This window comes from Theropithecus gelada, chromosome 9 (genome assembly GCF_003255815.1).
Source record: "Theropithecus gelada isolate Dixy chromosome 9, Tgel_1.0, whole genome shotgun sequence".
Lineage (NCBI taxonomy): Eukaryota > Metazoa > Chordata > Mammalia > Primates > Cercopithecidae > Theropithecus > Theropithecus gelada.
In genome coordinates, this window is record NC_037677.1 from 56,783,471 (window position 1) to 56,811,032 (window position 27,562).

Consider the following 27,562-nt stretch of genomic DNA (forward strand, 5'->3'; position numbering starts at 1 on the left):
TTGCATGGCAATGAGCATGTAGGTGCATGTGTCTTTTTGGTATAATGATCTAGTTTCCTTCAGGTATATACTCAGTAGTGGGATTGTTGGGCTGAATGGTAGCTCTGATTTAAATGTTTTGAGAAATTTCCAAACTGCTTTCCACGTTGGCTGAACAAATTCACGTTCCTACCAACAGTGTGTAAGCATTCCCTTTTCTCCGCAGCCTTGCCAGCATCTGTTGTTTTTTGACTTTTTAGTAATAGCCATTCTAACTGGTGGGAGATGGTATCTCGTTGTGGTTTAAATTTGTATTTCTCTGATAATTAGTGATGATAGGCAATTTTTCATGTTTGTTAGCCACTTGTATGTCTTCTTTTGAGAAGTGTCAGTTCATGTCTTTGTCCATTTTTTTAGTGGGATTATTTGCTTGTCAATTTTTTTAAGTTCCTTATAGATCCTGGTTATTAGACCTTTTTCAGATGCATAGTTTGTGCATATTTTCTCTCATTCTATCAGTTGTCTTTTTACTTTGTTGGTAGTTTCTTTTGCTGTGCAGAAGCTCTTCAATTTAATTAGGTCCCACTTGTCAATTTTCGTTTTTGTTACAGTTGCTTTTAGGGACTTAGTAAACAATTCTTTGCCAAGGGTGATGTTGCGATGGGTATTTCCCAGGCTTTCTTCAAGGATTTTATAGTTTGAGGTCTTATATTTAAATCTTTAATCCATTTTGAGTTAATTTTTGTATGTGGTGAAATGTAAGAGTCCAGTTTCATTCTTCTACATATGGTTAGCAGTTATACCTACACTATTTATTTAATAGAGAGTCCCTTCCCCACTGCTTGTTTTTGTCAGCCTTGTTGAAAATCAGATGGCTCTAGATGTGTGCCTTTATTTCTGTGTTCTCTGTTCTGTTACACTGATCTATAGGTCTGTTTTTTTACCAGTACCATGCTGTTTTGGTTACTGTAGCCTTATAGTATATTTGAAGTCAGGTAGTTTGATGCCTCCAGCTTTGTTTGTTTGTTTGTTTTGTTGTTGTCATTGTTTATAATTGCTTTGGCTACTCAGGCTCTTTTATGGAGTCATATGAACTTTAGAATAGTGTTTTCTAATTCTGTGAAGAATGACATTGGTAGTTTGATAGGAATAGTGTTGAATCTGTAAATTGCTTTAGGTAGTATGGCCATTGTAACAATACTCAGTCTTCCTATCCATGAGCATGAAATGTTTTTCCATTTATTTGTGTTGTCTCTGACTTCTTTCAGCAGTGTTTCGTAGTTCTCCACATAGAGATCTTTCGCTTCCTTTTTTAGCTGTGTTCCTAGGTATTTTATTTTCTTTGTGGCTGTTGTCAATGGTACTGTGTTCTTGATTTGACTCTCAGCATGGATGTTGTTGGTGTGTAGAAATGCTACCGATTTTTGTACATTGATTTTGTATCCTGAAACCTTGCTAAAATCATTGATGAGTTATAGTAGTCTTTTGTAAGAGTCTTTGGGGTTTTCTAAGTAAAGAATAATATTATCAGTCAAGAGAGATAGTTTGACTTCTTCTTTTCCTATTGGGTTGCCTTTTATTTCTTTCTCTTGCCTGATTGCTCTGGCTAGGGCTTGCAGTGCCATATTGAATAGGAGTAATGAGAGCGAGAGTCTTTGTTTTGTTCCTGTTCTCAGGGGATATGCTTGTAGCTTTGCCCATTCAGTATAATGTTGGTTGTGGATTTGTCATAGATGGTTTTTATTATTTTGAGGTATGTTCCTTTGATGCTTACTCTTTTCAAAGTTTCTATAATGAAGGGATGTTAGATTTAATCAAAATCTTTTTCTGAGGCTATTGAGATCATCATGTGTTTTGCTTTAAATTCTGTTTATAATATAAATCACATTTATTGATTTGCACATACTGAACCAACCTTGCATCCCAGGGATAAAACATACTTGGTTGTGGTTAATTAACTTTTTGATGTGTCGCTGGATTTGATTTGCCAGTATTTTGTTGAGGATTTTTGCATCTATGTTCATCAGGGATATTGGCCTAATAATTTTCTTTTTTTGTTGTGTCTCTGCCATCTTTTGGTATAAAGATGATGCTGGCTTCATATAATGCATCAGGGAAGAACCCTTCCTCCTCAATGTTTTGGCATAGTTGCAGTAGGATTGGTACCAGTTCCTTGCACATCTGGTAGAATCTGGCTGTGAACCCATCTGATCCGGGACTTTTTCTTTTTTGGTTGGTAGGTTTTTTTAAATTACTGATTCCATTTCAGAGCTTGTTATTGGTCTGTTCAGGTTTTCACTTTCTTCCTAGTTCAATCTTGAGAGGTTGTATGTTTCCAGGAATTTATCCATTTCCTCTAGATTTTCTAATTTGTGTGCATAGAGGTATTCATAATAGTCTTTGAGAATCTTTTGTAATTCTGCGGGATCAGTTGTGATGTCATCTGTGTCATTTCTGATTGCACTTATTTGAATCTTCTCTCTTTTTTTGTTAATCTGGCCAGCTGTCTAGCATTCTTGTATATTCTTTCGAAGAGCCAACTCTTGGTTTCTTTGATCATTTGTATGAAAAATGGTAGTACAGTATATTTTAATGTGGAGAACAAGAGTCCATGTTAAGGTTCAAATTTATGATTCTCCCTTGGATTAGTTTCCTAAACCCCTTTTGAGTTTGTTATCTGAACCTAGAACTTTAGAGCCAGTACTCTATCATGTTCTGTTCCAGCAAAATTTGCGAGATCAAAAATTAATAGGTGAGAAACCAAGAATTTGGTACATGAATAAATGTCATACTCTGTTGTTTTTCTTTTCCATTACCTCAGGTTACTGAGTTGTTTTGATCCGAGGTGCCTATAAGAATTCAAAAACTTGGGGCTGTGTCACAGGTGTGGCCATTTTTTTTTTTTTTCCTATGAAAACATTGTAGAGGGTGGTCTTTTTCTGGAGAATAGGTTTTCTCTGTTGTAACTCCCAGAGGTGAGAAAAGAACAGTGACAGCTGCCCTAGGCACAGAGTTCACTCAGCTGCTTCTGTGCCTAGAGAAAGGACTAACCCAGAGCTTCTAGAGAGAAGAGGCAACGGGACAGTTCTGTGGAGGCGGTAGTGTGCACACATCTGGGAGAGTGGGCATGCTACACTTGCACTCTTCCAAAGAGAGATAATTGTTAGGTGCCATTTAAGCATATATATACTTAGGAGAAATTACCCACTGAGCTTGGCCAAGTACTGCATAACCATAGAACACCAGCATTGCTCAGCAACTTCCCCAGGATCTTACAGCAGTTGACAGGATGACGATTACTTCATAAGAACACATAATAGTTGGTGCGTGTACTTACACTACTATAAAAATAGGTCTTGATGCTATAGAGGGTCACATTGGGGAATCAGTGTATTTGGTTAGCTCTTGCCTGTGCATGAAAAACTAATAGTCTACGTAACTGCAATAACACAAATAAGGAAAAAATATAGTTTTAAATATAGAATTAAGCCATTTTAGTTTGGGCTTTTCTACTGTATGTTTGTCTATGGAATCCCATAAGATGGACAGTAGATGCTAAAGAGCTTTAATCTAGACATATTCATCTGTCCTTTGGTTTCCGCATAGCTCCAGGATTGCATTTGATTTTTTTGCTCTTCTATCATGGACTTTCATTTCTATATGCAGGTTTTTAAAATGTTTTATTTACTTATCATTTATTTTTACAGACAAGGTCTTGCTATGTTGCCCAGGCCGGAGTTCTGTGATCATAACTTACTGCAGTCTCGAGCCAGGATTATAAGCATGTGCCACCATACCTGGCTCTGCATGCAAGTTTAATGCCTGTTGAGGTCAATCCATAGCAGTGGAAGGTGGCCCCTAGAATAGAGTAGTGCTGTTACATTGGGCACTTGAGCAAACAAACCCTGGGAAATTGGAACCAAGAAAAGGGAATGAAGCTGGAATTTTGCAGCCTAAATATTCATTCTCATCTACAAAAATCCACCAGAACAAATAAGGTTAAACTAGTGCGTATCTGCAGATTTGCAACAGTGTGGCATTCCTCTCTACTTTTCTTGTCAGAAACTGAGAATGTGTAAAATGGAAGATGTGGCGATATCAAGCAGCCAAAGCTATTTTCCAAATGAGGACAAAAGAAGTGCAGCCAGTTTACACAAAGCAAGCGAACTTGCCGAGCAGTTATAATCTGCATTCCAGATTCTCAGCCCAGAGCCATCATTCCTGGTTTGCTCTTCTAAACAGAAATGCCAATGCAAAGATTAAAGTGGATTGTAGTGAGTTAGAAAAGTGTGAGCAGGAACTAACATCAGAGTCTTACAAAGGCATTTTACGTAATTCAGCATTTATGGTAGGCATGCAATTTTGGCTATCACAGGCTCAAGGAAAGGGATTCTACAAAGTACATCACATCAGTGTAGGAAGGGCCACAAAACCTGAACAGAGGTGCTAGTAATAAGAGGTGCTAGTAATTAGCGAGGAAGAAAGGGAAAGGCTGTCACACAGTCAGTCACCACTAGCAGCCATTCATTCAGCGAATCTCTACCAGATGTTCATTAGGTCAGGTACTGACTTGCCTGCCTATCATTAGGGGATTCTGACCTCAGTTCTAGTTTGCTCTCTCTCAGTCTACAAGCAGCTTCTGTATTTATTGAGTACTCACTATGTGCAAAGTGCCATGATAAGCCTTTTACAAACTTACTATTCTACTTAGTAGCACTACTATGATTTTCTTTATTTGCTTGATGAAAAAAGAGCACCTCAGAAGGTTTCAATGTCCACGTGGTTAGTAATAGGAACTAGAGTTTGAACCCCTCGTCTGAATCCAGAGTCCATTTTCTTAACCTGTAAATTATGCAATGTGTTATATTACAATATGTATAGAATGCAGAACAATTTTGTCATTGTAAGCATACTTTAAGTGTGGAATTAAAGTTTGTTTAGGGACAGTCCTCTCTTAAATTTATGTAATCAGAAGAGCTTTGGATTAACATGGAACAAGACTATCAATTTCTTCTTCATATAATCTGGAAAGAAAATTGACAAGGAAATGTTCCATTTTGCCTTCAAGTGAAAGCGGTCATATGTGGTTAAGTGTAAGTCAAAAATTAGTCAAATATCTTTCCAGGTGCATATATTATATAATATTAAATTGTCAAGGGACTCCTTGTGTTAGAATGCAAGAGAGGAAAATCCTTTTTGTGAGTACAAAAAAATCATATAGACATAGGAAGTGAGGTGGGAGCAGCCTGGTGCTAGTAATAAGAATGGTTTGATAAAGGAAACACTAGCAAACTAATATTGACCATAGACTTAATCTTAGTGAGATTGAACTAAGACCTCCCTCCCTCCCTCCCTCCCTCCCTTTATTCCTTCCTTTGGCTCTCCATTTTTTTATTTACTTGTTTAGCAAAGTTTATTGAATACTTACTCTGTGTTAGGCACTAGTGTAGGTTTTGGTGAAACAGTGAACAAAACACATGTGTTTTCTGCTTTTATGGGCCTTGCATTCCAGTGGAGATGGCCAAAAACTTGGAGAGTTGAAGAAACAGGAAGAAGATGAGTATGGTTAGAGCTCAGAGGCAAAGGGAGAGAGATACGGGTGGTAAGAAACTTACGTAGAGGCAAAAGAGGTCCAGTTTGCAGTTAGACGAAAAACCAAGAGCAGATAGAAGCTTGGCTCATGGCTTTACATTTAACAACAACAACAGGTAACAGTTAATGGGCCCTTAATTGGGGCCAGTGACTGTCTAAGTCCTTGTCCTGTTTTAACTCATTTAAACTCTACAACACTACTCAGTGAATTCTTAAACATCTCTACTAAAGAGAAAAACAATGAATACAATGTCAGTTTGACAAATTTTCAAACTCTTTTATTGATTTAACAGTGAATTAGAATACAATGAGATTAATTAAACCTCTTTTTTTCGGTTTCAAACAATGGTGATGCTGTATTAATTTAATTGTCTTAGCACTTATAGTTTTTTAATGAGAAAAAGTATTTTCTATGCAAAGAGATTGTTTTTGAGCTTTAAATTAAATGAATGTTCTCCCGCCTTATGAGGAAATGGGCTTATTTGCAAATGGACCCACTCAATGGTTTTATTTTGTTCTGTTCACACCATACTGTCATGTTGTCCATAGGTTCATTTGAGCAAGAGTGGTGCCTTGATTCATTCCATTTTTCTGTTGCTCATAATAAACAAATATTACAGTTTTACATCATTGCTTCTATACTATTAGCTCACATAGTTACAAATAGTCTTTTTAGAATTGCCTACACAGAGCATGTCACTTCAGAAGCTAGTGATAACTCTACAAATTTTTACAATTTCATAGACTTTTAAAAAATCATCCTGATTTTTTAAAAATTGATTTTATATTTAGGGAGAGTGATGACTAGAAGGAGCAGGTTATCAAAATCTATGCTGATTTGAAAGGACAAATTCAAAGGAAAGTTAATGTTAAGTGATTTAAATGCTTGATTCAGATGGACTCCCTAATGGAATCTTCATCATATGTGCAGCATGGAGTAAAAACTGTAAGAACCACCTTCATCAATCTAAGACTGCATTAAAAATTACTATGTTTTTTGAAGGTTTAAATATATTCAGACTTACTTGAAAAATTAGAGCATGTTGGTTTATATCCAGTAAGATGAATTACTCTCCAGGGAGACCCTCTGGGTTAAAATCCTCACCCACACTCCTCTTCATCCGTGTATTATTATGTGGACATTTTAATTCATCTTTTCCCATTGTTGTTTGAAGACTTGATTCCTTGGGTTGGCTTCCTGGAGAAATGGATCAGCAAGAGAAACCTGAGCTGACTTCCTCCCATCTGATATGCACACATCTCTAGATTTTTAGCTTTGTTCCTAGTATGCTTCGTGTCAAGTTTGGGTCCAGCTTCCTGAGCTAGAGCACAAAAAAATATATCATTTGAAGCAAAGGGAGAAGAACAAATTGGGGCTCTGTGTATTATTTCTGATATAGAACCAATAAGTTTGTGTGCCCCCTGCATAGTAACAGATCCATTACCCTGAGACGGCAGGATTGCAGCAGAGAAGGAGTTTAACTATCTCAGGGCACCAAGTGAGGAGAAGGGAGGAGAGCCTCAAATTCATCTTTCTGAGGAGTTCTGGGCTGTGGTTTTTAAGATCATGGAGGGTGATGGGCTGGAAAATTGGGGTTGTTGACTGATCAGGGGAAGGGGTATTAAATAAGATGAGGAAATTGTGTTCTTTGGTGAGTCAGCTTCTTGTGGTGTTCCTCAGACCTTCCTAGGGTCACCAGTGGGGTCCTTCATTCAAATCAGCCGATGTAATAGTTTCACTGGTATGCAGGACCTGAAAGACTATCTCACAGGGAAAACACAACATTTCATAATTTCAAATTGTTATCTATAGAGTGCTTAAGGGGAGCTGTCATCTTATGACAGGGTCTAGGACAATAGGCACCAAACCATGTTGAGGAAGCAGGTCAGAGAGTAAGCTGACCTCATGCTTAATGCTGAATGTGCTACAAGCTTGGTTTATTTTTGTTTTGTTTTTTCCCCTTTCTTCTTCCCTGATTAATTTTATGATGTTTATGGGGGCAACTCCGTTTCGATCTTGGCTTCCCAGTTATAGAAGATAACCCTCATAGAAGGAGAAAAGTGCATACTCATTAGTTTTAGAGGAATAACTTTTGATTTAGTTTTAAGCATTTAGATTTTGTGATGCCTAATGACCGAGAAATCGAATGCCCTCAGGGAGACTCTCCTATGACATTTTAACTCTCCCATAGCCTTCCCAGGGCTTGGACCTCTCATGGCTAGTAACGTCAAATGGCTTTGCTGAGTGGTGAATCTTGCTACCTCCAAGGTCATTCCCATTCTTCTTCTTGCGCACATGAGGTGAGATAACCTGAAACTCTCCTGGAACATGGGAGGAGTCCACAAATCAGTCCTTTGAATACACCTCATCCTCTAGGGATTGTAGGAATATTGTAACTTACGTAATTGTCATATAATTTAAGTTCTTTCTTTCTTTCTTTCTTTCTTTCTTTCTTTCTTTCTTTCTTTCTTTCTTTCTTTCTTTCTTTCTTTCTTTCTTTCTTTTCTTCCTTCCTTCCTTCCTTCCTTCCTTCCTTCCTTCCTTCCTTTCTCTCTTTCTTGTCTTTCTTTCTTTCTTTCTTTTTTTTTTTTTTTTCCTGAGAGGGAGTCTTGCTGTGTCCCCCAGGCTGGAGTGCAGTGACACAATCTTGGCTTGCTGCAACCTCCGCCTCAGCCTCAGCCTCAGCCTCAGCCTGATTCTTCTGCCCCAGCCTCCCAAGTAGCTGGGATTATAGGCACCCGCCACTATGTCCAGCTAATTTTTGTATTTTAGTAGAGATCAGGTTTCACTGTGTTGGCCAGGCTGGGCTTGGATTCCTGACCTCAAGTGATTCACCCGCCTCAGCCTCCCAAAGTGCTGGGATTACAGGTGTGAACCATCATGCCCAGCCTAATTTAAGTTCTGAATTGGCCATTTGAAACCATGCTGGGAGATGGGACTTCACTAATATCTTGGTACTGTTGAATTATGATTAGTTTCCTCCAGGTTTTTCTGTTTTCTCCCTCAATTCATTTATTTTTCTCCTCTTCCTTAAACATGTATTGAGGGCCTATTTTGCAGGTACTATGATGATGGGAACCCAGACACAAAACACCAAGGCTCTCCCCTCAGGAGCTCACAGTCTAGCAGGGAAGGAAGACAGATAACGCAAACAAATAAGTTACCACTTCATGAGTGATGAGTGCCACAACAAAAGCACCCAGGAAGAAAAGCCTAGAAAAAGGCTCAGTTACCTTTGGGCAGGAGGAGGATCAGGGCAGGCTTTCTGGAGGAGGCAGCCACTGAGTTGAGTGTTCAAAGGTGGATGAGGAAGAACTTGCAAGGGAATAGCATGGGTGTGAAATAGAGGAGTGAATTCAGCAGCCCATCCATTCTTAGCTGCTGTTCATTCTTACAGATGTCAAATATTTCTGGGAGTCTTCCGTTTTCCACTGTTACAAAACTTCTTTAAAAATTATTGTAATTTGGATAGGACCCTTCTTCATAGCAGGAGTTTCCCAGCTCTTTGGGGAATGCTTTGAAAAATTCATTCATTCCCAGATTGAGCTGTTCTAGTTGTTTATCCTTTAAACAGCAAGAAAAAGGTGGGACTTCCAGACTTCTTAACCCGAGCCACTTGCGGGTAATAACGGTGTCAGGTTAACAGCAGTGACACATCTTCTATTTCAGGAAGGATTGAATTGGCTCTTCCTGGGTATTCATCTGCTGAGGCTTGAATTCCAGGAGATTTTATTCTTTGCACATTTCTCCGTTTTCCTTTTGTTACTGTTAGAGGCAGCTTCTCAGAATGATAAAAACTGTTGACATGTTCCCTGCAAAGTCTTTGGCATTCTAAGGATCCATCCTTACTGCCTCATTTGGCCTTGACTTTACTTCCAATATAATTGCTCATGACAACTTATTTTAGTAGAGAGAGTGGTAGATGGCCATCCTTGGGTAAGTATGAGAGGGCTGTAAATACACCTATACTCCAAAACATCTCCTCTTCTAACTTGCAATGTACCTGAAATTCCACCAGTTAGACATTCATTCTTGAAGCCTTTTCAGTTGTTTCTTAAAATCTAAGTAGTTCTTAGTGTCACCCTGCACCTTCATTAAGCAGGTATCAGTTATCGGCCTCTCAGTGCGGTGGGCACTGAGTTCTGGGAAGGACAACACAGGGACTGAAAAACTAAGGAAAAGGATGGCTTAGCCTGCACCAACTGTATCTGAAGGAAGACAGTCATCATCATATCAGTTGCATTATTCAGCACAGCTTGTTACCTGACATCTGCTTACCTGAAGAGATTACTGTGGGTTAATTCTAGAAGCTTGCTTATTACATTAACGACCTACATTTATTGATAGCTGATTATCTTGGGGGATTGTCTCTGAGAATTTGTGCAGTAGGTAAATGATGTGTTTGCCTCAATTAGCACTCCTTTGAGAAAGGAATTAAGATAGTTAATATTGATTTGTATCACTGTGGTTTCTTATCTCTCTTTTATATCTTTTGGAATTGAACACAGTATTATACCTATAATAGGTGCTGAGTAAATGTTTGTTAAAGAAATCAGTCTGTAGACATTCAGAGGCTCATATCACCAGAAATAGACCACTAGCCTGACATCTGGCTACAGTAAAACCAAACAGGAGAATAACTGTTTTTTTAAAAATTCGAACTTCATTATGAAATAGTTTAAGATTCACAAGAAGTTGCAAAAACAGGACAGAGTTTCTGTGTCCTTTCCAAGCTTTCCCCGTGATAGTGCTCTATGCTACATGTCATGCGCGTCCGTGTGAAGAGACCACCAAACAGGCTTTGTGTGAGCAACATGGCTGTTTATTTCACCTGGATGGAGGCGGGCTGAGTCGGAAAAAGGAGTCAGCGAAGGGAGATAAGGGTGGGGCCATTTTATAGGATTTGGGTAGGTAAAGGAAAATTACAGTCAAAGGCAGTTGTTCTCTGGTGGGCAGGAGTAGGGGTCACAAGGTGCTCAGTGGTGGGCTTTTTGAGCCAGGATGAGCCAAGAAAAGGAATTTCACAAGATAATATCATCGCTTAAGGCAAGGACCGGCCATTTTCACTTCTTTTGTGGTGGAATGTCATCAGTTAAGGCCAGGCAGGGCATTTGCACTTCTTTTGTGATTCTTCAGGTACTTCAGGCCATCTGGGCATATACCTGCGAGTCACAGGGGATGCAATGGCTTGGCTTGGGCTCAGAGGCCTGACACTACATAGGCATGCATGGTATGTTGTCAAAACCAGGAAATTGACATTGGCGCATTGCTGTAAACTCAAGTACAGATGTTTTGCCAGTTTTTACAAGCACTTTTTTTTTTTAATGTATAGATCCAAGACATTTTATCCCATGTAGATTTGTTTTATTACCTCCCCAGTCTATATACAGAACTCTTCCATCAGCACAATGAAACTCTCTGGTGAGAAACTGAATTTTAAAAAGAAAAAGAAATAACTTAAAAATAAGCACCAACATTTTTATAAGGTCACACGTGTGAACTTTCAAATAATACTAATTTCAGGCTGGGCACGGTGCATCACGCCTGTAATCCCAGCACTTAGGCCTGTTCTACTCTCCTTTGAAATGAGGTCCTTCCCCAGCATGCCTTCCTGCTGAGTGATCGCTGCCTGGAGCATCTCCCTGAGTGTCTGCTGAGCAGCAAGGTGGCTGCCACTTTAGGGAATCTCTGCCTGTGTATCCTTTTCTGAGTTCAGTGTATTGTCTTCTCCGTAAGTCCATGTGTAGAGCGTTCGTTTTCCCCGTGTTAGCATTTGTACACTTGGCCTGGCTTCATGGAAACTCCAAACTAGAATGGACTTGAAACAAATGGAAATCCACCAAACAAGTATGACCACATGGTCACAGCAGCACACAGGCAGAACTTTCCTGTTTCTGATTTATCAGCGTAGGGTACAGAGCTCCCACCATGGTTAAAATTGAGCTAAGTGAGCATCAAACATACTTGGTCACTTTTTAAAGAGAAAGCACATTACCTGAAAATGGCATCTTTCCTCTTGTCAACTCCTGCCAAAAGAAAGCCGCACCCCCCCATCCCCTGCACACCCCAGGATTCATACTTTCAGGCAGCCCTCTGGAAACTAAGGACATCTAAATCTAAAGGTCAGGATTCTGGGAGAGAACACCATTCCAACATGCTCATGAAATCCTAACTGTGCACAGGGTTGGATGGACACTTAAAAGGCAGCTAAGTATGATGGCTTGATGGTATGACTAACCAAGTTCTTTAGGTAATTAATAGTGGATGCAGCAGAACTGTTCACTGTAATTTTTCTATGTGCCTAGGTGTGATCATATGTATACAATTTGTCTATAATCTGTTGTCTATAATTGTTGGCATGTGTCTACTATGTCCAGGTATCACTATTTGAGGTACTGAAATATGTTCATTTTATGTCAATTCTGACTATAATTTAGAGACTGCTCTCCAAATAGCAGAAAGAACAGCTTCTTACTAGCGTGGGTTTTTTTTTTTCCAGAAGATCAAGAGACATGTGCTGTCATTTCTCCGTGACACAGATTCCTGCAATAGACATGGGGGCCGTGGTAGGACAGAGAACCATGTGGTTTAGGAAATTGCTTCAGTGATACTGTGAGCTTAATCTCCTCTGCCTAAAGAACCCTGACAGCAGCAGGCTAAAGAAGGAGTATTTCCCAGGATATTAAGATACTGTAATTATATGGCAACAATGATGCTCATCTTAGTATGTGGATAGGTTACTTTTTTCCTTGGGGATTTAATTTGACTAATTGACCTCTATCTTCACAACCTTCTGCTTCGAATTCCTTCTCTATATTGTCCCCAGAATTAACTTGCTACAAGACAGGATAATCGTACCACTCTCCAGCATTTAAATTTCTATCAGGTCAGGTGCGGTGGCTCATGCTTGTAATCCCAGCACTTTGGGAGGCCAAGACAGGCGGATCACCTGAGGTCAGGAGTTCGAGACCAGCCTGGTCAATATGGTGAAACCCCATTCCTACCAAAAATATGAAAATTAGCCAGGCATGGTGGCAGACGCCTGTAGTCCCAGCTACTCGGGAGGCTGAGGCAGGAGAATCGCTTTAACCTGGGAGGCAGAGGTTGCAGAGAGCCAAGATTGCACCACCACACTCCAGCCTGGGTGACAGAGCGAGATTCTGTCTCAAAAACTAAATAAATAAAAATAAAAAATAAATAAACTTCTATCAACTCCCTATTTCCTATAGGATAAAGAGCAGACATGCTTCCAGGGCACACAGATGCTTCACGGTCTCCTGTCTGGCCTTGTTTCTTGCCAACCTTACAATCTACTTAGGCTCTATATGAGGTGTCCTTCTACTCCCAGAATGCACTGTGTTCTCTGTGCTTTCATCTCTCTGCCCAAGCTTAGCCCTCTGCTTCCATCCCTTCCCCTACCTTCTTACCCTGATGAGTTTCTAATCCTCACTCAAGGCCTACTGCAAAAGTTAGACAGAGGCGATCTTCTGCTTCCAGAGTCCCTTGCTTCTTACTTGTATCTGAGTACTACTGATCATAGCTACCACTGACATAGTATCCACCATGTGCTGGCCACTAACAAAGCAGTTCACGTTTGCTAACTCATTTATTTCTCTCAACAACCCCAGGAGGTAGGTATTATTTACATTTTATAAATGAGGACACTGAGGCACAGCACGATTAAATATCCAAGGTCGTACAAGATAATCAGTAGAATTTTTAAACAAGCTGCTCTTGCATATCTGCTGCCAGAAATTAAAATCTGGGAAGACTTCTCTGCTAAATGGAAAACTACTCGCAAGCAAGAATCATGTTTTATTGAATTATACGTCTCCAAAGCCAGCATAGTGCCTGTCACCAAAGAAAAAATCTCACAGACATTTGTTGAATGAATATACAGACTATTATGTTTTTGTTCAAAAAGATAATCCTGTTGAAAAGATGTCATTCAACTAAGCCTTTGAGTTTTTAATCTATAAGAGAGAATAAATTGTGATCAAGTGGAAACAGCTGCATCTCAAAGAATGAGGAAGGTAGCGTCAGGAGGAATCCTGTGTTTCCCTTCTCCTACATTCATCCGTGTGATCTGGCTGGTGCTCAAGTTTCAGTGGGTCTGTTAAGGTCTCACTGAGCGTGGAAGGTGGAGGTAGTGCACTGCTCATTCACACTGGACCTAAGTTCCCTATCAAGGTTTCAATCATATACACACAGGGAATCAGAAGGCTGAGCTCCTGGAGAACATTTTAGAAGCAGTAATTTATAAGCACGGGGCTTGCTCTTCCCCTCTCAGAACTAGGAGGCAGAAACTGTGAGTTAGGACTAGAACGTACCATTTTTTGAGTTGTGTTCAATGTACCAGAGATCACAAAAGGCAGAAGAGGCAAGAAAAATGATAACAGGCCTTATATTAAGCAGGGAGTTTACAGGAAACTAGTTTTTAGACATCCAGTGTAGCCTTGACAGTAGAGTGAAGCTTGATGAATTTAACACAGTATTAATACTCCTTTAAGAAAAATGTTAAGAGATATATCTATATATATAGATATAGATATAGATATAGATATATATCTCACATATATATGCTTTTTGCTGATGAATTGATTTTGATAAGAAATACCTTTGAGACTCTTACCTGTAACTAGGGTTCTGCTAACTGGTCAATATGTATGGGGTGAGCTCACTATTCACCTGCCATTCGTGCTGAGATGAAGAAAAGATGGCTCCACTTGACAGTGTGGTTAACTTCAGGGTTATAAATGGCTTTCAGGGGTATAGATGCATGGAGTCCCTACCCTTGCACCACCCGAGCTTTCATGACTGTTGAGTTCCTTCAACACTATGTTACGCCTTGAGAGTCATCATGAGCTCAGTAACCAAAGTATTAAGGATGTTGGCACTTAACTGTCTCTTATTTATCTGACCAGCTTCAGCTCTGCTTCTATAATGAACTGTAACTACAGGAAACCATGGTGTGTATCTTTATGTAACTGATGCCTTGTTTCTCCTGAATTTTCATAACATCTTAACAATTATGGTTGACGTTAAAAACTCTCATGAGGTTATTTGTTGAAGTGAAATACATTATAAAAATACATACATATGAAAGGATGGCCAGGGAAGCCGTTTCACTGAGTAACGACCAGTTCTGTCCTCACCTTCCCTCTGTCTCGCCCCTCCCTGTCCCCAAAGCTGCCTCTTCTCGCGTGTAATGCCAGCGCTCTGTACAGTGTTCTGTTTAGAGTGGTTTGAACATTTTTCTGCTTGTGTTTCTCATTGCTGAAGTAACTCACCTCTCTCATATCGACTCTTACCCAGGAGCCGCACTGCAGACTCTTTGATGTAGGTCCTTTCTGCATGGCAGCTAAGGCCAAGCTGTGGTTTTTCATTGCATGATGCAACCTCCCCCTTTCGGTTGTCGCCTCCAGGTTAACCAGATTCTTTTCCTGCACTGCCCATGCATGTTGACGTGCTTTCCCTTATGGCCCTGAATGTGGTGAGCACTGGACGCATGCATGAATTAAAGCAGCGAGCATTCTAATACACTGAAGCACTGGGCCTGAGGCTTCTCCTGGATCATCCCTTTGTGCCCTCAGTTTGCTGTGATATCACAGAGGCCACCCTGTCCCTTGAAAATTCAAGACTAGGACATTGGAAAAGAGAGAAATAAATCTCCCGTTTTTAGGTTTATGCTGAGCAAAGACTAATGACAAAGAATTAGAAGCTAGGGCCAGTTTCCCAAGTAACAACCTACCTGATCATCAGTACTGCATGTTCCTGACTTCACACGGGTGTGCACCAAGTGACCAGGATGATGATACCCTTTCATGTCTTTCTGAATAATGTTACCTGATTTGATTTTGCTTAGATCTAACAAATATGTAAATAAATACATATACCTTTTAAAAGCACCTCTTGGGCTAAATGCCTCAGGAAATGCAATTATTGATATTTCTCATAGTGTATGGTGTTTAGGAAAACCATTAATTCAACTTTAAAAGAAGTAAAATGGTACTACTAGAAAGAAATAGCGCGTTTATTAAAGCATGTTGGCACTGCATTCAACATCATTGATTTGTAAATTGTGATCATTTTCTCTTCTTGAAATATATATTTTTTGCCTTAGGGCTGTCTAATGACTTACTTTGAAAGTGCTTTCTTTTCTTTATTTTTTTTAAACTTGTGTACTTCTTTGTTGTATTCTCCGAATGGACTTTTATAAAACACAACTGTCAGGATCTGTTTTCTCACTTGATTTTTTTTTTTTTTTTGTCATTTCAAATAGATACTTTCCATTTTAGACATGCCTTGGTTGTAAACTGAGAAAAATGAAAGGCGAGGCATCCCAAGCTGTGATAATCCTAGGGTAGGAATAACAGTTCCTAGAGAATTCTGGATGATACTAGCTTGTCAGCATCCCTTAGCCCAAGACTAGGCACTAAGCAGTCTGAATGAAACAAAGCTGAATGCTTCTTATCTTATTTTTATGTTTTCTTCATGAAATCTGATCTTCTACTATCTGGGGGTCTAGTATATTGAAGCTTTCCCACATTCCTTTTATCCTCCTATTCTGTTAAACATATCCTATCTATATATTCTATTAAAATGGACTTTGCTTAGAATTTCATAGCATGTTCTTTTGGTAACCAGTTAAAAGATCCTTTGAATGGGAGCATTTCCCTTTTTGAAAGGAGCTTAGATGGAATTACAGGACAGACCTGTGCAGGCAGACAATCCTGCCCAGCACGTTGACATATTCTTATTTTATGAACACTTTCATCTGGGGGCTTGGCAAAGGAAACATCTGATTCTCTTTTGTGAGATTCTTCAGTACAGAGACCCATTACTCTTTTCCAGAAAAACACAGTGATTCCTCATAAAATGAAAGGATTTCTGAAGCCCAACAGAAAGTGGGGATACAGAGATCCATTCACAGAGACAGAAGAGAAAATCCTAAGAAATCAGCTTCCTGGGGCCATCCTAGGCCTCTCACAGAGATGTTTTTACAATGATAGGAGAAACATCTCCAGAGAAGTTCAACCATAGGACAATAAAATTAAAAGAAGGACCTGCAGGAGGAAGCAAGGAGAAAGACACTTCACCCCACTGGGCATGTAATTCATCATATTTCTTTCCAAATTTATATCCAAAAGTCTAGTGGATGTCATTGATATGGTGGAAATAGCTATTTATTATTTCTTTTCTTTTTTGAGACAGAGTCTCACCCCATTGCCCAGGCTGGAGTGCAATGGTGCGATCTTGGCTGACTGCAACCTCTTCAAAATCTTCAAACGATTCTCCTGCCTCAGCCTCCTGGGTAGCTGGGATTACGGGTGTTCACCACCACTCCCAGCTAATTTTTGTATTTTCAGTATAAATGGGGTTTCACTATGTTGGCCAGGTGGCTCTCGAACTCCTGACATCAGGTGATCCGCCTACCTTGGCTTCCCAAAGTGCTGGGATTATAGGCATGAGTCACCACACTCGGCCAGCTATTTATTATTTCTGAAACATGGGCAGGGGAAACCGAATTTTGATACATAAATGATTTTCAATGTTAATTAGAAGCAAAAGGGAAAGAAAAAAAAAAGGGAAAGAAATGTTCCAGGAGATGAGACATTACTTTCATGAAGTTGTCAAGAAGGAAATGAAAAGTGTGCATACTTGAAGATATGATTGTGTAATCATAGGGGCTAATAAGTCATTGCCATTTGCCCTGTTAATGATGACAGTTTGTTTTAAAGGTAACTCATCGTGTCTGATTTTCCATGGTGATGTTGGTTTCTACTGCCCAGGTCACTTATGACATTCCTAAGGAGTGACTCCAGCCTTGTACTCAGCAGACCCATGACTTCTAATCAGCAGCATCTCAGACACTCCGTTTTGGCCGTGAGGCCGCTAGGCTCTCAACAAAACTCCTAAATAGGAAAACTTACACAACTTCCAGGCCTTAGCTGTCAGCCAAAGACGGAGCTAAGACACAGCTATTTTATTTCCTTGTGCAATAAAGGTATAATTGTTTTCTATGCCAGATATCAGAAAGACTTGTACGAGGTCTCTCTCTGCGTCATCTTAAAAAAAAAAATCCTGAACAGCAACAACAACAACAAAACTTCAAGATGTTAGAAACTAAGCTGTTATCATTATCCTTCAGCGTCACATATAAATTCACGTGTAACTTTATTTTTTTTTATTTTTTTTATTTTTTTTGAGACGGAGTCTCGCTCTGTCACCCAGGCTGGAGTGCAGTGGCCAGATCTTAGCTCACTGCAAGCTCCGCCTCCCGGGTTTATGCCATTCTCCTGCCTCAGCCTCCCAAGTAGCTGGGGCTATAGGCACCTGCCAACTCGCCCAGCTTGTTTTTTGTATTTTTTAGTAGAGACGGGGTTTCACCGTGTTAGCCAGGATGGTCTTGATCTCCTGACCTTGTGATCCGCCCGTCTCGGCCTCCCAAAGTGCTGGGATTACAGGCTTGAGCCACCGCGCCCGGCACGTGTAACTTTAAATAAGCTGGTGTCCTTGTGGTGACTAAATATTTTATGTGACATTGTTGTCTGTTTGTCAAAGTGAAGCAGCAGATAAATGGAACAACTATATTTTACATAATTTTTTTCCCCCAGATGTTCTCAGGCTTCCTACGTTCAGTATCAGCAGGTTGTCAGCATTGGTACTCTTTGTTAGTGTGGACCTTGAGTGCCCTACTGAGGTGCTTGTGTGCCATTCTGCTTGAGTGCAGATGTGGCCGAGAGGTACAAGAGTTGGAACTGTAATAGACCTCTTAGGCTACTGGCTGAAATACTAAGGTTCAGAATAAGAGAGAGATACATCTTAGGCATCTCATTATCTCCAACTGCCAGTCTGGAACCCAGAACAGGCTGGTTCTAGCTGTGGATTCAATAGTTTTAGCTTCTTTACTCCAAATCCTTGCAGGGAGACCCACAGCAAGGTGCCATTGCTAGGGTCATGCCATCCAGGTATGACAGGGCTATGTCAAAGCCAGGGAGGATGGCAAGAAAAGGGAGTATAAGGCATAAGCTAAGTAGGGGACTGGTGAGATGACCAGGGGAGGCCCAGAGAGTCCAAGGCAAATATCAGGAGAAGGCTCAGACAGAATTTTGAAGTCTGCATCTAGTAACAGCCTAAAGAAGTATTACAATGATTTGAAAGTCTGTTAATGCTATGGGAGTACCAACCTACCTGCCCAACCGTGCCCTGATTGGCCAGCCTTTGGCAAATAGAGAGCTCTTATTTTCTCTTAGGAGCCTCTGCCATCCCCTATATGAATATGAGGGCTTCTTATTTGGGAAGTCTTGATATGAAGTGCTTTGAAACTGTACCCTGAGCTACTTTCTCTAGGATGCCTTCTCTTTCAGAAATGTGAGCTCCAGGTCCTTGCTCCCCAATGGCTTGGGGTTGTTGGCTATCCCTGGTTATAGATGATTGTTTATCAGTCTCCTAGCACATAGGTGGCAATATTTAAAATCCCAAAAAAAGGCATAGGAAGCAGAAGGTGGTGGTCACATGAATAGTCTATTCTTGCTTCCCTAGGACTAAATTCCTATAGATGTGACAGGAGTATGGATCCAGGGGTCAGAGGTTCCATTCCCCATGCCAGGCTTTGTGTCTAGATTCTCAGCTCTCCATTCAGACCTGGGACTTCTCTTCTCCTTCCTTTACCCCATTTCTAATCACCTCATCTAGGCTGTCCTGTTTTGTGGGTGGTCCCAGGATGGGGGTGGGGTTGGGGTTTGGCCGACAGCATATATTTGTGCAGGGAGGCTGTGGATATTTGTGTGTATACATGTTGTGTGGATGCCCGCCCACATGAACCACTCCATACCTATACATGGCTCGTTGACCCTGCCCTCGAAGAACTTTCACTCTGTCTTCTGGTATATGTGCATGAATGCATATGCATTTAGTGCTATTTGGATAATCTACTCCATCCCATTCCTCTTCTAGATAGATAAGAGTTTCCTAAAAACAAAAGGTTGAGGGGATGGCTAGACAATGGAGGAAGGGGAATGAGTGAGTAGAACTGGTCAGTCATGATTCCTCAGACAGTTTAGTGAAAACTAAAATCAAGCAATACTTGTTTGGAAAGACTCTGTTTTATATAGTAGCTTAACTCCGATTTATTACATAAAAGTTGCTGGCAAATATGAACACTAATTCTACTGTGGTAACAACTGTGATTGAAATAATTGTAGTCTGCAGATAAGCTGGAGAAAACAAGCATTAGTGGATAGGTTGTCTTGGACATCATTCCAAGAGTGTAACAGTGAAAAAGTACTTGCTCTTACAGAAGAAAACTTAGAAGAGATACTTATAAGATATATGACTGGTTCAGATCTCTGCCTCTTATGTAGATCTGTGCTAAGCCAACCAGGCAAGGAAAGCTCTCATCTCTAAAAAAAAAAAAAGAAAAGAAAAAAGAAAAAAAAACAGGAAAAAAGAATACACAGACTCCTGTGGCCACTCATTAAAGTGACTAATGGTTTTCTCTGTCAAGAAATCTTGGTTAATTATTTAGCATTGATGAGACTGTGTGGCTACCTTCATGGAAATATAATTTTCACTTTTTCTTCTTTAATACTCTGTAGAGTTATACTAGGCATTTGTGAAATCTCACAATAGCTCAGTGGACAGCCTGTTGGGCATTTGGATTACAATGCAACACCAGATAAAGAGGCAGTAAAGCAGATACAAATGAAAAAATAAATGAAAAAAATAGAAACAATTGATCCTATCAGTTATTGTTCAGTTGAATGATTGCCTTTTGGTGGGCCTTTTCTACAAACAGTTACTATTATCACTATGATTATTACCTTAGTTTTAGAAATTACTATCACTTTTGAGTGCTGAGTCATCTGATTCATTCTTAGAACAACCTTGGGAATTCATAACCTTATCCCCAGTTTACAGAAGAGAAAACAAAGGCTTAAAGAGGTCAAATTATTTGCTCAAGATCCTATGGCTAATAAGTGACAGAGCTGGAACTTTAACTCTTCCATTGAATTCTAAAACTACCTAGCTGCCAAACACTTTTGAGGTCAACTTGTAATGCCCATATTTTGCTTTTGCTAGACCTATCTAGCTCCATTGTGGATAAAAAATATGGAATGAAGATGGGAAAGGAGACTCTTAGTTCAGATATAATATTGAAATCTTATTAGATAAAATTTAAAAGAGCTTCATAACAAACAAGAGGTTCTCACCATCTGAGTTTCATGAAAACAAATGATCTGTGTGTGTTTTATTGAGAAATTTTAAGGAATTGACATATTCCATTCTCTCCATTAGCAATCTATGTCATTTTATTTATCTCCTAGAAGAATGTTTTATTCTTAGGAATAATTATTTGGGTAGACATCCTGAGCCTTACAACTGCTCTGAAGTCAACTGCTATCATTGTTTCAGAATTCTCCATATTACTCAAAGCTCAAAAATGCAGAGCATATACGGATTCTAAAGAGTTGTGAGGGTTTTTATACTACTTTCCGGTATGCTCCAATTCATTTCAACATGGGATACATATATTTGTGGCTATTGGATCACATCTCTTCAACTGAGCAGAGCTATAATTAGGAACCTGCTGCCATCAAAAGGATTAATAGTTCTGTTGATACAAACCTATAACTGATGACTTCCCAATAAAGCCAGTTAAATGACCAGCTGGCATGGGATCATAATTGATCAATACTGCAGAGTAACAAAGACTGTTTTCTATTTACATTAGAGCCATTTCAAGGTCTAAGAAAAATGTTTTAAGATAAAAAAGGGGGAGCCCATTTTGGTGTTATCATCATTACTATTGATTAATGATTGCCCACAAACTGACGCATGAAAGATAACCACATCTTAGAAGATAACCACTCCATGATGTTCTGGGATAAACTGGAGATGCTTTATTCTGTTTGGTAAAACTAAAAACTACACAACTTATTGAACACATGCCCCGTCCAGTGTAAACCTGAGAAGAATCGATATTAGAAAGATGAACTCTTAGGTACACAGCTGTGATAAGATAATTAAAATGGTAGCATGAAGGAAAACAAAAGAATACAAAGCTTTCAGTTTGGATCCAGTCAGGTTCAGGGCAGTCCTGGGGTGTTGTCCAGTTCAGGAGAAAATGTTCTATATAAATATTATTGCTTTTTCGATGATGAATTAGTATCATGTCATTCACACTAAATCCATTATTGTTATTAGCTCACAAAATATTTTTCTGTGATCTTAAATTTTATGAATAATAATATCAGTTTCTAATTTGAAGTACATTGCAAAGACTTGCCTCCCTTTTAAAATTAGTCTGTCTCACAATATTCTGGCTGGCTAAATGCTTTTATTCCAGTTCTGTAGGCAGGAAAACTGAGGCACTTAGTTTATCCAGTATGTCCAGACATAGCCAGGAAAACTTCAAATCACTTAGACCTACTCCCTCTTGGTTATAGATAGGTTCCATAAAAATCCATCTCTATATGATGTCTTTTTAAAATTTATTTTGATTGGATCCAATGGGATGCAAAGCTTATTAATCATTTAGTTCATAATTAAGAGTCTTCAGAGTATCTAAGTATTATCAGCTTTCATTATCTTCATCCTTGTTCTCCTAGAATAGGAGAGGGTGAGGGAAGATTGGGCCACTTGAAGGGTCATTCATCTTTAATCAGATGGATAACTAGGAGTTATTTTTCTATAAGCAGAAGAACTTCCTCTCAGCCGATGGGATCAGTCTTTGTGATGCCACCGCCCCACACAGGGTCCCAGAGAGGTCTTCTGGGGATTATTAGTGTCCCTATGACAGTCTCTACTGAGCAGGGTTAGGGTTAGGTACAGGTTAAATACATCTGCTTCCTATGCATTTTCCTAGACCACCCAACAAACACATGAATTTTTTTCTAGGGCAGTTTGTCCTCCTCTATGAAGGATTTATGAATCAGTCAACCACTCCCATCATTTTTGCATGAGCTCCAGGTGAGGCTCTGTAGATAGCAGACACTATGTCTTATGCTTCCTCTTCCTCTCCAAGAAGGCTGTACTCCATCTGGAGAGGAAGTGGTATAGCACAAGGCTAGTGCGTCTCTATCCTAACTCTACCACATAACTGCAGGGTCTTGGTTGGATATCTAAGCCTCTGCTTCTCTGTCTGTAAAATGGGGATTATAGCACAATATCTACGTCATTCTGCCATTTTGTGAGGACCAAATGCAATAGCATATGTAAATTTTATACAATTGTCAGGTATTATTACATTGAATTGAAGAATAATTGAATATGAACATAATGAGACAGTTTAGAATTTTTTGCTCCCAGTAGCATGGGAATTCAGAGATGGGAGAGGTCAATGAGGGCACAAGTAGTTTGCTGAATCAAGTCTTGAGGTTGGCCTCAAAGACTGCCCAAGGTTTGAACACAAAGAGTAAAGAGCAGTTGAAGAGGCCACAGAGAAGGCATAGATTTAAAATTAGGGAATACATGGGTCACATTCATGAAATAATGAAGGCAAAAGTTTGGACTGAAACATACTAGAAAATAAAGTAGGAGATGTAGGATGAGTTTAGGTTTTAAAAGTTCTTCCTAGCCGGGCTTAGAGTTCATGTATGAAACAGGAGGGGACCATGATGGTGGACGAATGACATCTTTTAATTAAATTAATTTGGCAGCATTGCAGAGGTGAGACTTGGAGAAGAGTCTAGAATCATTAGGCTTATTGCGTTGACTCATGTCTGTGGTGCTGTGGGCCTGAACTCTGCCTGTTCATAATCCAGGTGGGAATTGAGAGGGCCCCATTCAGTTTAAAAAGGGACTAGCCACAAGAGTGAGGAGAATTTGAATGTTGGAAATTATTTCAGAAAATGCCATCTTGTTCTTCAGCCAGTCCCTTCCCTATTAAATCATCTTGGATGTGTGTTATTGTTGTTGTTATTCTCAAGCTACTTACCATTTCTTTATCCCCTATAAATGATGGTCTCCGTAACCCCTCCCCATCTATACTTCATCATTTTTCCTTTTAATCTTAATCAAAAATGTGCTCAGCAGGTACTCTCTGATTGTTAATTGGAATGTCCACTGGTGAAGCTTGCACAGTGGCATTGCAATTGCTTCCCTGTATCTTTTTAATTTTTTCACCCCCTCGTTTGCCTCTGAAACAGAAAATGTCTGTTCAACTCCTTGATCTCAGCAATTAGCTAAGTGGTATGCAGCTGGTTATCTGGAGGCAGGCTCAAACACTGAATCATCTCTGTTCAGGTCTGAATGGGAAGTTTCTTGAGCAGTGACACCTATAATTAGTGTGCAGTTGCAAGAAAGGTTTTTGGGAGTGGCAGGTCTCAAAGTGGTGTTCCCAGAGAAGCAGCATCCCCATGATCTGGGAAATTGTGAGAAATGCAACATCTAAGGCCCCCACCCCCAAATCTACTAAATCAGAGACTGGGGATGGAGCCCAGCAAGATTTTAACAAGCCCTCCAACTGCATGCCAAAGTTTGAGAACGACTACCCTGGAGAAGTAGCTTCACAGGGTTCGGCAGCCAGACTCAGGAAGGTGGGAAAAGAGACTGCAGCAAACCCAGGGAAGTTTAGAGGCTGCGAAGAGGGGGTGATCCTTCCCCCTTGGAGATGAGGAAGGTGCCCAGAGGAAGCACTGCTAGCAGTGAGATTTTGTGCTTAGAGCTCCTGCCCTCTGAAAGAAAACCTGGGTAGCCCTCACTTGCCTGGTGCTCTGAAAAGACAAGTTCTTAAGTCAGTCTTCGGGAAGGTCTGTTGCATCTTCCTGCTCAAGAGTCTTTTTGAAAATTTGATTACTAAGTAGATGAGGAAAGAGAAACACTTCCTACTTTGGGTGAGTCTTATTTTCCTCTGTAGAGGCATCTAAATGCTGATGATATACTCACTTGATGGCCAAGAGGAAACAGGAGTTTGTATTTCAACCTCTACCCTACAACTGAACCTTTACTCCGTAAGAATCATCTCTTTACTGAGGCTCTTTTGAAGGTGCCCAGTCATGGAGTCCTGGTCCAAATGCTAAATTTGCCTATGGTTTTAGTATCACACTTGTTTCATGGATTATGGGAGCCTAGAAATGAATAGTCTGTCACTTACCAAGTATCTTGTATCCTCTAATTATAAAGAGGATGTAAGTTAAGTTAGTTAACCCGTAGCAATTTACGGTAAGTCAGTTTTTTACCACCGGAGGCAGAACTGTGTTATTTCAGTTCGTAAAACTCTGCCTTTTTTTTTCCTATGGCAACATATACTGTGTAAATCCTTCTGAGGTGGATATGCCTCATCAGACTGGAAATCTAAGTCTGTGTGTGATCCAGAGTCACTTTCCTTTGTAGTTTTTTTTTTTTTCCTTTAAAGCATAATTTCTTTGCTAGCTTTTGAAGTTTCTGTGTATCTAGACAAGGAAACTCCTCCTACTTTACACAAGAAGGGAGAGTGTTTGTATTTCATTCTCCATCCTGTAATGTGCATTAATCATTAAGATAAAGTCTCTTTGGGAGGAAAATAAATCCTGGTTGATATGGCCAACTCTTTTGTTGTTGAATTATGTATTCTCTTTTTAAAGGATCAATGAATGTCTCCATGGGTTGTTTCCGTCTGAGGAATGAAATAATGGGGCTTTGGAAGCTCCACTCTGTGGTCTGTGATTGTGCGAGTCTGTGAACTATAGGCACTCAGGGGACTTATCTCAGAGGGGATCTGATAAACAGTTCTGTTGCCACTTGGAAAAAATCAGGCAGGACATTTCTGCTGGGGCTGTAGTGGCAAGCAGGAAATAGCTAAAAGGGATAGAAAGTACATTGCCCAATCACTCATCCTACCTGGGTCTTTTGTCCTAGAGTTTCCTGCTTCTCTGCCTGCCCCCTGCCCCCTCATATCATTGGGGTTTGCTCATATTACCTTCCAGCTTCAGTCAGAGGAAAAGCCACCTGTGCCAGCAGCATCATTTACTTCCTCTAGTATTTCAGCTCCAAGTCTAGTACTCAAGGAATGATAATGAAACATGATGAAATCAGTTCTAAATTGTTTGAAAGGATTAGAGAAAAGGTCTTGTATGGCTTCAACATGTCTCCTGTAAACCAGGGGTGTTGTTAAGGTGCGTTTTTCAACACCATGTCCTCTAGCTTCAAGCCCTTTCATTGTGGCCATTGAACATAAGCATTATGAGAAGAGATGACAGAAAGGACCAGGAAGGTAAGAAACAGTGGAGAAGTTGCTGCAGCCAATTCCTTATGCTCTTCTCAATACCTGTTTCCATTTATGTTGAATCCAAATGTCCTCCGTGGCATTCAGCTCACATCTCTCCCCAAGCTATTCCATTTTCTACCACAGCCTAGCAAATACTTTTCCAATTAGCTGTATTTCTAGGTTACCACCAAATTAACCACAGAGGCCATAGAATTAATAGGAGCTAGGGAACTCACGACGGCCCCAAATATGCCACCAGTAACTCCACCAATAACTGTGAGGGCAACAGTCAGGTTTTGGCCTTGGTGAAACAACAGTCAGTTTTCCATGATAGTCTTGGGAACCAATACTTTTTTTCTCTCCCCTTGACTGCGTATACATCAATCTTGATGACTATGAGTTTATAATGCATAGCTACGTGAGTCCCCACTGGCACAAGTGAGCACCTGAGTACAGTAGTTACCTACAGATCTCCCCATCCTTGTTTGCTTATTCTCTCTCTCTCTCTCTCTCTCACACACACACACACACATACACACACACACACACCATTTACTCTTTAGTAACGTATCCTGCCGGTGGCTTCCATAGCATAGAGATGCATTGTCTCTTCAACCCTGGAATCTATAGGATTTCTGGTCAACCCAGTTCATGCACATTTTTCACTGCAACTAGAGTGACTGGGAACTCTGACACCCATGGATTTTTGGGTCTTGTTTTTGAAACAAAACAAGCACCCCCATGGCCTGAGAATTGCAAAAGTGTCACCGATTCACTGTAGCCTGGATTTTCCTTTTTTCATCAAAATTAGTACCTGTGTAGGAGAGCAGGCCTAGAGCCATGGCAGGCTGTGATGTTTGGCTTCCTTGCTTGTGTCTCCTTTCAGCATTGAACTAACCAAATTCCATGCTGTCTTTCTACCCACTTCCCTATCTTAGTGAAAACCTGGCAATTGTCGTTTTTTGTTTTTTTTTGTTTTGTTTTGTTTTTTGTTTTTGTTTTTTTTTTTTAAGAACTGTTTTTCAGTGTTGTTTTCTGTTCAGTCTGCCTAGTTTGTGACTGCAAATATAGGTTACTCTTAATGCTTGTCTGGAGATTTTTCCACGTGATTTGGGAGATGACGTAGGGCATGTTTGACTTGTAGCAGAGATGAAGAATGGATAAATCCAGTGCATGGAACATGATCGGAGATTCCCACAGACTAACTCACCCTGCCTCTAAGTGGGCCCTGAGTTCCTCTACTGCACAGATTCCTGCCTGTTGAACAGCCAAGCGTTGTCCTTACAGAAGTGCAACTATACTAACTGGTATTGCACACAGTGATTTCCAAACTGGCACTGCTAGAAAATCCTTCATCTTCCATTTCTCAAGCTGGCCCTCTCCTGGAGGGAGGAGGTCTATGTCGCTTCCCTTTAGGGAAAGTGTTTTGCTTCTGTTGGTATTCTGTCTCCTTTCCCTCACCTCACTTCACCTTCACGTTCCTGGCCTGGGTGTTACTATTTACCTACTGATCACAGAATACTATATGAATTTCCATTCACAGCTTTGAGTGTTTATGAGGCTTTCCTGCTTCCCACCCAGCCCAAACCTTGGGAGTTTCCACACACTGATCCTCTGATCAGTTTGACACAGGAAAGCACACAGGTCTTGTACCAGTTTGTATAGTAGTACCCTTTTGAACTGGCGACTCTTGAAGTAGAGTGTGCTGGGGGTTCGCATTGGCTGCTCGACACACACACCAAGTCAATTAGCATGCATGCCAAAAAAAAAAAAAAAAAAGAAAATTAACCCTTAGAGTA

The 27,562-nt window shown here is 40.2% G+C and overlaps 1 protein-coding gene across 50 annotated transcripts in view; it reads left to right on the forward strand.

The window, feature by feature from the left end:
- KCNMA1 (potassium calcium-activated channel subfamily M alpha 1) overlaps positions 1-27,562 on the forward strand; it is a 755,234-nt gene that overhangs the window by 423,827 nt on the left and 303,845 nt on the right. The window lies entirely within an intron of this gene.